Source organism: Aquarana catesbeiana, linkage group LG07, assembly GCF_042186555.1.
Source record: "Aquarana catesbeiana isolate 2022-GZ linkage group LG07, ASM4218655v1, whole genome shotgun sequence".
Taxonomy (NCBI): domain Eukaryota; kingdom Metazoa; phylum Chordata; class Amphibia; order Anura; family Ranidae; genus Aquarana; species Aquarana catesbeiana.
The window spans coordinates 6,697,084-6,707,545 of NC_133330.1; positions in this window are offsets into that span (position 1 = coordinate 6,697,084).

Below are 10,462 nucleotides of genomic sequence, written 5' to 3' on the forward strand. Positions count from 1 at the left end.
TATGGAACTTATCAAGTTTTTTGGGGGGGGCATATTTAAGGCCTTTGTCTAATAAGGATAGTTCTGCTTCCGTGAGGGTTTGAGAGCTTAAATTGTAGACACCTTGGCCTTTTACAGTCTTTGCCTTTTTTCTTCTTTGTACTCTCCTCCCCCCTCTGCATCCTCTCTTTGATTTGGGCCTCGTTTCCTTGAGTGTGGGGCCTCGCGAAAAAACTGGTTCCCATGTGTATAGGGATTATGTATGTATGGAGATTGATCATAATCATCTCTCCTTCGTTCAGGGCTGTACATCTCCCTGAGGGGTGAGAACCTATTGTGGGTGCGTATAGGGGAGGGGTAGTGGTGGTAGGGTTCATCCCTCTGTTGAGAATCCTGACCTGATCTATAGTGTCTGGGGGAAGGGTGGTATGTACCGTATTGGGAGCTGGTATCAGAATGTTGTACCTTACCATGGATGCTACCTCTACCCCCCCTCCTACCTCTTGTGTTGTTTCTAGCCCTGTGAGGGGTTTGAGGGCTATAGTGTTGCACCCGCGACTGGGAAACATGGGATACCCCACCACGTTTGTTTCCACCCCTCTGTGGACCACGACCACGAGAATGGACGCCCATGGGCTGAGATTGTGCAGTGGTGGTGTTTGGAGTTGGAAGGCCACCTGTTGAAATTATGCCAGCCGTGGTGTCAGAGGAAACCTCCATGGGTGGGGTGACCTGCAACAATTTTTGCCACCCAAACACTGTATGGTCCTTATAGTCGCCTACATCCCTAGAATATTTCTTTTGTTTTTTTATCCTTTGGTCACGTTCCTCTTTCTCTAAGTGTCCCAAAAGATTAGAGGAAAGGGACTTGTATTCCTGAGAGTTTTTATGAACTGAAAGTTTATCCTTCAAATCCTTGATTTCTCGATCTATCGCCTGAAGTCTAATGTTTTTCTTGGATATAAGAAACTGTAGAAAATTGATGCCTACATCGTTAAAGTATTTAAACCATGTTTCCAGGTCAGTTTCCCCCTGTTGGGGTTGGACTTCCCAACGGAGGCTTCTAGGGACCATTTGTTCAGTGATGTATTGCTGTAAGAAAACTAAATCCCATTGCAAATGGAGTTCAGTTGTCATTACATTTTTAAGTCTGAGGAACAGACCTCCAATTTCTGTGTTACTACCTATTGTTATAAATACTCCCTCAGGGTTAACCCTGCGTGAGGCTCGGTAGTCAAACACATCCATGGTGGAGTGATTCCACAGAGCAGCAGCAAAAATGATATTTCTAAATGTATATACCACAATTCACACTACTCGTAGATTTGCGCTTGCTCTAAAATAATCTAAAAATTATAAGCAGCTAACACCACAACTAGAATCGTTGCCCAACAGATAAATAATTTACAGAAATGTGTAGCGCTAAAATGGCAAGATACCTTAAAACTAATGCGTTTAAAAGGCCTATACCCAAAGTATAGTATACATATAAAAGTACATGTAAAGTCTGACTGAAGATCAAAGGTGTATCAAAAGGACAGTCAATGAGTTGGAATTGAGTGGGTTGCTACCCCAAACGTGAAGTGAGGAGCGCCTTCACCAACAAACAGCAGAAAGGTTTCAGAAGGTGATGTTCTGCAATCACTTGAAAGTCTCATCAATACATTGGATAATCCATCTTTAAACCAAACTCATATCATACACCACTGTGTCTTCAAAACATGCAGTGCACTTGGATGTTATAGGTGGGGGCTTACCGGAGGGTTTGAACCCAAGACAGCATATACTGTGAGGGTCAAACCAGCTTTTATTGCACCCTGGCAATGGTGAGAAGATCTTTGCAGCCTGAGGATAATGAGAGGGGCTTTTCTAAAGGTGTATCTTCTCCACACGTATTGCTGGATCTCTCCACGCAGGGTTCATAAAGGGCAATGATGAAGTGAATAAAAAGCGCTTGTACATAAAAAAGGGGGCGGCAGTGGAGTCCTCCCGACGCGTTTCGTCTGAGTAGACTTCGTCCTGGGGTACCCTCCACTGCAGCCCGACTCCCTAATATAGGAACTGTAATCCTCCTGATGTGAATCCAGCCCATTCGATTCAAAAAGCAGCACTTCCGGGTTGCCCAAGATGGCGGACCCGCGTGCGTTCCGGACCTCGTTTTGGTGGGTGTATCCATGCGTTCCACCCTCCAAAACGGAAGCCAGATGTTCCCCATGTGTCTAAGATAAAGCACTGTCATCTTATTGTGATGAAACATCGAAATTAGTCTTAGGTTGCAGTGTAGCGGATTATTAGAGCTAATTGGTGGTGTTTTTTATCGTCCTTCGAACACCAGCGAGATCCCGCCGCATCTCGCGATGTGACGCTATAGCGTCACGACGCTGAGGCGGAAGTGTTCACAAGAAGCACTTCGCCTGCGTTCCACTGATGGTTAACCGGAAGTTCCCGGATCTCAGCTAATCTCGCGATATCGCGCTGTGACACCACAGCGCAAAAACAGAATTGGTTGTATAGGTCAACCGCTTGCGTTCCACTTGTGGTTAACCAAAGGTTCACAGTGGAACGGCGGGTTGAAACCAGCTTCACTAAAATGGCTTATCTGTCAGTTACTAAGTAAAGAACTGGGGGCCAATAATTACTCACATAATAAGCACCATAAGGGGGCGATGTGATAATAGTGTAAGTAACTCAGTGTCACCCAGTCACATTACAACTGGGAGGAAGCAAAAAATAATTTATATAACTATGAACCCATGTGTTTTAGTTACTTAACAGAATTAAGTGAGCTGGATTCACATAGGTGTGCCCATTTTGTAGCATATACGACATATATGGCCTTATAGAGGGTAACAACCGTATATAAATACATCTAAAATGCAGACATAGAGATAGAAAATATATAACCGGGAACTTCCGGTTAACCATCAGTGGAACGCAGGCGAAGTGCTTCTTGTGAACACTTCCGCCTCAGCGTCGTGACGCTATAGCGTCACATCGCGAGATGCGGCGGGATCTCGCTGGTGTTCGAAGGACGATAAAAAACACCACCAATTAGCTCTAATAATCCGCTACACTGCAACCTAAGACTAATTTCGATGTTTCATCACAATAAGATGACAGTGCTTTATCTTAGACACATGGGGAACATCTGGCTTCCGTTTTGGAGGGTGGAACGCATGGATACACCCACCAAAACGAGGTCCGGAACGCACGCGGGTCCGCCATCTTGGGCAACCCGGAAGTGCTGCTTTTTGAATCGAATGGGCTGGATTCACATCAGGAGGATTACAGTTCCTATATTAGGGAGTCGGGCTGCAGTGGAGGGTACCCCAGGACGAAGTCTACTCAGACGAAACGCGTCGGGAGGACTCCACTGCCGCCCCCTTTTTTATGTACAAGCGCTTTTTATTCACTTCATCATTGCCCTTTATGAACCCTGCGTGGAGAGATCCAGCAATACGTGTGGAGAAGATACACCTTTAGAAAAGCCCCTCTCATTATCCTCAGGCTGCAAAGATCTTCTCACCATTGCCAGGGTGCAATAAAAGCTGGTTTGACCCTCACAGTATATGCTGTCTTGGGTTCAAACCCTCCGGTAAGCCTCCACCTATAACATCCAAGTGCACTGCATGTTTTGAAGACACAGTGGTGTATGATATGAGTTTGGTTTAAAGATGGATTATCCAATGTATTGATGAGACTTTCAAGTGATTGCAGAACATCACCTTCTGAAACCTTTCTGCTGTTTGTTGGTGAAGGCGCTCCTCACTTCACGTTTGGGGTAGCAACCCACTCAATTCCAACTCATTGACTGTCCTTTTGATACACCTTTGATCTTCAGTCAGACTTTACATGTACTTTTATATGTATACTATACTTTGGGTATAGGCCTTTTAAACGCATTAGTTTTAAGGTATCTTGCCATTTTAGCGCTACACATTTCTGTAAATTATTTATCTGTTGGGCAACGATTCTAGTTGTGGTGTTAGCTGCTTATAATTTTTAGATTATTTTAGAGCAAGCGCAAATCACGAGTAGTGTGAATTGGGGTTTAATGTAATGTCGGGTCCTGGCAATATGGATGAAAATCAGTGAGACAAACGGCATGGGTACCCCCCAGTCCATTACCAGGCCCTTTGGGTCTTGTATGGATATTAAGGGGAACCCCGCACCCAAATTAAAATAAGGAAAGGTGTGGGGCCACCAGGCCCTATATACTCTGAACAGCAGTATACAGGCTGTAGGTTTGTTGTTAAGTAGAATCTCTTTGTAATTTTGAACGGGTACATTTTTAACGTGTTTAGCTCCAGCCAAAAAATCTTTTTTAAGCTTTTTGGAAAACATAGGGAAGGGTTATCACCCCTGTGACATTTGTTTTGCTGTCTTTCCTCCTCTTCAGAAGATTTCACCTCACGTTTTGTCCCAATGGATTGGAAAGCATCAGTGGAAAGGAGAAATGTTTTTCCCATATTAACTCTTACAGGAGAGAATTTCCCTTCCTAGGGGTAGATTTATTCTCACTTCCTGTTGTCTCCTTCCGTTTGCAAGTAGGAGTCGTTTGTAAGTTAGTTGTTTGAAAGTAGGGTCCTGCCCTATATACTCAGCAGAAATTTGGGCCTTAGGTGTTGCTGTGGCCACAACACTGTAAGCCCTCACAGGGCTCTGCTGTGAAATATTAGATCAAGAATTGTAACTACATGCCCCTGTTGAACAGGAGCTGAAAAATTAGGCCTTAGGCACTGGTGCTGGTGCCACAACACTGCAACCCCTCACAGACACTCTAGTTGGAATGCAGGAACGAGCCCTGCTGCAAAGTATTGCATCAAAAATTGTAATTACACGCCCCTGTTAAACAAGGGCTGAAAAATTGGGCCTTAGGCACTGGTGCTGGTGCCACAACACTGCAACCCCTCACAGACACTCTAGTTGGAATGCAGGAACGAGCCCTGCTGCAAAGTATTACATCAAAAATCGTAATTACACGCCCCTGTTAAACAGGGGCTGAAAAATTGTGCCTTAGGCACTGGTGGTGGCACCCAGAACCAAAAATGTTCTTACAAGCTATCAGCGTGATGATTGAGGAGGAAGAGGATAATTACTCAGGGATAGTCACTCAGCATCAGCATAGGCAGTCTTTGAAGGGATCTGAGATTTCAAAAAAAATTATTCGGTTACATCAGCATCAGGTGCTTGGTAGCTGGTGGTGATCCAAGACTCATTCATTTTTATGAAGGTCAGTCGATCGACCGAGTCAGTGGACAGACGCACCCTGTGATCGGTTACCACGCCTCCAGCAGCACTGAATGTGCGTTCCGAAAGAACGCTGGATGCAGGACAGGCCAGTAGCTCAATTGCATACTGTGCAAGCTCTGGCCAGTGATCCATCCTCAAGACCCAGTAACCCAGAGGATTTTCGGTGGGAAAGGTGTCCAAGTCTGATCTTGCCCCTAGGTATTCCTGCACCATGTAAAACAGACGCTGGCGATGGTTGCTGGAACCGATCATACCTTGGGGCTGCGGACCAAAAAATTGTCTGAACGCATCGGTCAGACGGCCACCTTCTCCACCGCTCCTTCTTTGACTGACCGAAGCCTCAGCAACACGTTGTCCAGAAACAGGAGTTTGTAACCTCCCAGTCTCTGGGAACGCGTTGCACAGACCTTTCTGCAAGGCCTCCCGAAGATGTTTCATCCTCTGCTCCCTCTGCGATGGCAAGATAAGGTCCGCAACCTTACCCTTGTAACGTGGATCAAGGAGGGTTGCCAGCCAGTATTGGTCCTTCTCCTTGATACCACGAATACGAGGATCCTTACGCAGGCTTTGCAGGATCAGGGAGGCCATGCAGCGTAGGTTTGCTGAGGCATTCGGTCCGGAGTCCTCTGGGTCACTAAGGACGACATGGTCCGCAGCCACCTCCTCCCAGCCACGTACAAGTCCATGTGTTTCTTGGGACTGATCCCTTAAAGACTGCTGCTGATGCTGAGTGCCAGGCTCCACCTCCATACTGACATAATCTTCCTCCTCCTCCTCCTCCTCTTCCTCCTCGTCCTCTTCCTGTGTGATCGGCGGGCACACAGGAACACTGTCTGGATAAAGGGGGCCTTGAGAGCTAAGGAAGTCCTCCTCTTCCTGCCTCTGTTCTGCCTCAAGTGCCCTGTCCATTATTCCACGCAGCGTGTGCTCCAACAGGTGGACAAGGGGGACAGTGTCACTGATGCATGCACTGTCACTGCTCACCATCCTCGTGGCCTCCTCAAATGGTGACAGGACAGTGCATGCATCCTTGATCATGGCCCACTGGCGTGGGGAAAAAAAACCAAGCTCCCCTGACCCTGTCCTGGTGCCATAGTCGCACAGGTACTCATTGATGGCCCTCTGCTGCGTGTGCAGCCGCTGCAGCATGGCCAACGTTGAGTTCCACCTGGTGGGCATGTCACAGATTAGGCGGTTCTTGGGCAGGTTAAACTCCTTTTGGAGGTCCGTCAGCCGAGCACTGGCATTATATGACCGGCGGAAATGCACACAGACTTTCCTGGCCTGCCTCAGGACATCCTGTAAGCCCGGGTACCTGCCCAAGAACCGCTGCACCACCAAGTTAAGGACGTGAGCCAAACAGGGCACATGGGTCATTTGTCCCTGTCGGAGGGCAGAGAGGAGGTTGGTGCCATTGTCGCAAACCACCATTCCTGCCTTAAGTTGGCGTGGCGTCAACCACCTCTGAACCTGCCCCTGCAGAGCTGACAGAACCTCTGCCCCAGTGTGGCTCCTGTCCCCCAAGCACACCAGCTCAAGCACCGCATGGCATCTTTTGGCCTGCGTACTTGCGTAGCCCCTTGAACGACTACGGAGCACCGCTGGTTCCGAGGAAGAGGCCATGGAGGAAGAAGAAGAGGAGGGGGTGGAGGAGAGAGGTGTGTCACAATCATTAGCATTTTGGAGGTGTGGTGGCGGAACAACCTCCAACACTACTGCACCTTGTCCTGCATCCTTCCCAGCTGCCAGCAGAGTCACCCAATGCGCCGTGAAACTTAGGTAACGTCCCTGTCCATGCCTGCTGGACCATGAGTCAGCGGTAATATGCACCTTACCGCTGACCGCCCTGTCCAGCGAGGCATGGACATTGCCTTCCACATGCTGGTAGAGAGCCGGAATCGCCTTCCGTGAGAAAAAGTGGCGTTTGGGTAACTGCCACTGAGGAACCGCACATTCCACAAACTCACGGAAGGGGGCAGAGTCTACCAACTGAAAAGGCAGCAGTTGAAGTGCTAGCAATTTTGTCAAGCTAGCATTCAACCGTTGGGCATGTGGATGGCTGGGAGCAAACTTCTTTCGGCGGTGCAGCAGCTGGGGCAGGGAAATTTGCCTGGTACAATCTGACGTCGGTGTACCAAAATCAGATTGCTCACAAGTACGTGGCTGTGACACACCTAATTCTACACCTTCATTCCTCTCAGTGCAGGTCTCAGAGAGGACTGAAGGTCTAGTGGGGTTGGAAATCTCAGCTGATGAGGAGCAAGCAGAGGTCCTCTTTGTTCTTTGGTGTGGGTCTTTTAGATACGCTTGCCAACGAACTGCATGGCAGGTCAACATATGTCTGGTCAAGCATGTGGTACCCAAGCGGGAGATGTTTTGGCCACGCGAGATACGCTTGAGACATATGTTGCAAATAGCAGCGGTGCGATCTGATGCACTCGTCTCAAAAAAGGCCCACACCAAAGAACTTTTTGAATAACGCGCAGAGACTGCAGCGCCCTGCACATGTGGAGCTTTGGGGTGTGATGCAGTCAATGTGCTGCCCTTAGGCTGGCCCCTGGAGGGCATCCTGCCTCGTTGGTGATGTGCCGCCTCCTCCTCCTCCTCCTCTCTCCTATCAGGCACCCACGTTGAGTCAGTGACCTCATCATCCCCTCCCTCCTCAGCACTGGAGCAAACCTGGCAGTATGCTGCAGCAGGGGGAGCATGACTGCCAGATTGCTGTCCTTCTTGGGCACCCCCTCTGTCCATGCTCGTGTTACTGCCTTCATCGAGCTCAGTATCATCATCAGAGCCTTCCAAACGCTGGGCATCCTCCTGGAGCATGTACCCAACACTGTGGTCAAACAGTTCGAGGGACTCCTCAGGAGGACATGGTGGGGCTAGGGAAGGAGTCACTGATGACATTGAGCCGAGGGAAGAGGCCGCTGCTTTGCCAGACAAAGTACCCTGGGCATGGGTGAGAGAGGATGAGGAGGATGAGGACGGCTTGGTCATCCACTCGACCAAGTCTTCCGCATGTTGCGGCTCAACATGGCCAGCTGCCGAAAAAAAGGCCAAGCGTGTCCCATGGCCACGTGCTGATGAGGATGCACCGTCTCCACGACCAGCACTAGACACAGAGCCTGCTTGCCCTCTCTTATTGGCTTGTGACTGTCTGCTTCTCCTTCTTGGCCTTCCAGACATACTAATGGCCTGTAGCTGCACTAAGCTGGGATATATATATATATATATGTACTGATACTGCAGCTAGCAAAATCAACTGCCTGCCTGTAGTATGAGAACACCACCAACCTTCTACAGGTAGCTTTAGCTGAACACTGTGAGGTGGACGCACCCCACTAACTTGTAGGTTTAGCAGAACACTGTGAGCAGGACGCTAATAGGTACTAATAGGATCAAAAGAACACCAGCAATTTTCTTTAAAATACTGTAACAAGACAAGCCTGCCTGTCAGTAAGAAGATAACAGGAACGGATCTAGCTGAACACTGTGAGCAGGACGCACCCCACTAGCTTGTAGGTTTAGCTGAACACTGTGAGGTGGACGCACCCCACTAACTTGTAGGTTTAGCTGAACACTGTGAGCAGGACGCACCCCACTAACTTGTAGGTTTAGCAGAACACTGTGAGCAGGACGCACTGCACTAACTGTAAATAGTCTAGCTGCCTGACTGTGGTACTAATAGGATCAAAAGAACATCAGTAATTTTCTTTAAAATACTGTAACAAGACAAGCCTGCCTGTCAGTAAGAAGATAACAGGAACGGATCTAGCTGAACACTGTGAGCAGGACGCACCCCACTAGCTTGTAGGTTTAGCTGAACACTGTGAGGTGGACGCACCCCACTAACTTGTAGGTTTAGCTGAACACTGTGAGCAGGACGCACCCCACTAACTTGTAGGTTTAGCAGAACACTGTGAGCAGGACGCACAGAACTAACTGTAAATAGTCTAGCTGCCTGACTGTGGTACTAATAGGATCAAAAGAACACCAGCAATTTTCTTCAGGTAGCTGTATTTACTGTAACAAGACAAGCCTGCCTGTCAGTAAGAAGATAACAGAAACGGATCTAGCTGAACACTGTGAGCAGGACGCACCACACTAGCTTGTAGGTTTAGCTGAACACTGTGAGGTGGATGCACCCCACTAACTTGTAGGTTTAGCTGAACACTGTGAGCAGGACGCACCCCACTAACTTGTAGGTTTAGCAGAACACTGTGAGCAGGACGCACTGCACTAACTGTAAATAGTCTAGCTGCCTGACTGTGGTACTAATAGGATCAAAAGAACACCAGCAATTTTCTTCAGGTAGCTGTATTTACTGTAACAAGACAAGCCTGCCTGTCAGTAAGAAGATAACAGAAATGGATCTAGCTGAACACTGTGAGCAGGACGCACCCCACTAGCTTGTAGGTTTAGCAGAACACTGTGAGCAGGACGCACTGCACTAACTGTAAATAGTCTAGCTGCCTGACTGTGGTACTAATAGGATCAAAAGAACACCAGCAATTTTATTTAAAATACTGTAACAAGACAAGCCTGCCTGTCAGTAAGAAGATAACAGGAACGGATCTAGCTGAACACTGTGAGCAGGACGCACCCCACTAGCTTGTAGGTTTAGCTGAACACTGTGAGGTGGATGCACCCCACTAACTTGTAGGTTTTGCTGAACACTGTGAGCAGCACGCACCCCACTAACTTGTAGGTTTAGCAGAACACTGTGAGCAGGACGCACTGCACTAACTGTAAATAGTCTAGCTGCCTGACTGTGGTACTAATAGGATCAAAAGAACACCAGCAATTTTCTTCAGGTAGCTGTATTTACTGTAACAAGACAAGCCTGCCTGTCAGTAAGAAGATAACAGAAACGGATCTAGCTGAACACTGTGAGCAGGACGCACCACGCTAGCTTGTAGGTTTAGCTGAACACTGTGAGGTGGATGCACCCCACTAACTTGTAGGCTTAGCTGAACACTGTGAGCAGGACGCACCCCACTAACTTGTAGGTTTAGCAGAACACTGTGAGCAGGACGCACAGAACTAACTGTAAATAGTCTAGCTGCCTGACTGTGGTACTAATAGGATCAAAAGAACACCAGCAATTTTCTTCAGGTAGCTGTATTTACTGTAACAAGACAAGCCTGCCTGTCAGTAAGAAGATAACAGGAACGGATCTAGCTGAACACTGTGAGCAGGACGCACTGCACTAAATGTAAATAGTCTAGCT